The sequence below is a fragment of the Cyprinus carpio genome, chromosome B14 (assembly GCF_018340385.1).
Source record: "Cyprinus carpio isolate SPL01 chromosome B14, ASM1834038v1, whole genome shotgun sequence".
Classification (NCBI taxonomy): Eukaryota; Metazoa; Chordata; class Actinopteri; order Cypriniformes; family Cyprinidae; genus Cyprinus; species Cyprinus carpio.
Genome location: NC_056610.1, coordinates 393,887 through 394,779, shown reverse-complemented (window position 1 = coordinate 394,779; position 893 = coordinate 393,887).

Genomic DNA, 893 nt, shown 5'->3' with positions numbered 1-893 from the left:
AATTGAAATAAAATCAATATTTTATGTTTTGAGAATGATTGGGCTCAACCCTCCCCCGCGCGTCTGAGACATGCTGCCAAGCAGAGGATGAGCAGTGCGGTGCAAACTGTTTTTATACAGTCTATGGGTGCGAAGAGCAGATTTTTTAGCAGTCGTGGTTTTCACTCGTTCCAAGAGCGCTCCACAACCACTCCCATCACGAGTACAATTCATGCCAACAGCCCGTAATATAACTGCATATTCAGCAATAATTCACATGATAAACATATTTAGCTATAGCTTGATAATCTCTCCGATCAGAAGATTATAATGACGGCAATAGTCGAGCATTACAGGCTAGTTCTCAAGGAGTTTGTCTTCCTTTTACTGATTATTTTCGGGTTAAAGCATGATTTAAACAGATACAGCACATTCATACGCAATCGCTGTCGCAATCATGCATTCAAACAAATGTAATTTTACAGTGCTACTTCATCTGTATCTGAATTTGAATGAGCAGAAATCTGTAAGAAATGCATCGATCTGTAGATAAAATAACTGACGAAAATGTACTGTTATTTTCATCACAAACAAAATTTGCACAGCAGAAAGCAGCAATCATACTTTTTAATGCTGACAATGTTATTAGTTTGGCGTTTGGTAGGAAAAAAAGTTTGCACACAATAGCCTAATCCCCTTTGAAACTCTCCTGTTATTTTATTATTTATTTTTATTTTATTTTTATAAGCTTCATTATGAAAATAACATTTCAAACTTTAGGAGCGAGTGCGGAGCGGTGTTTCTGGTATCAGTGAGCGCGGAGCGGAGTGATTATTAAATGCTCGGAGCGCGGAGGGATATTGTTGCTGCTCCACTCTCACATACTCTGCTGCCATGTGAGAGAGATGTTTCAC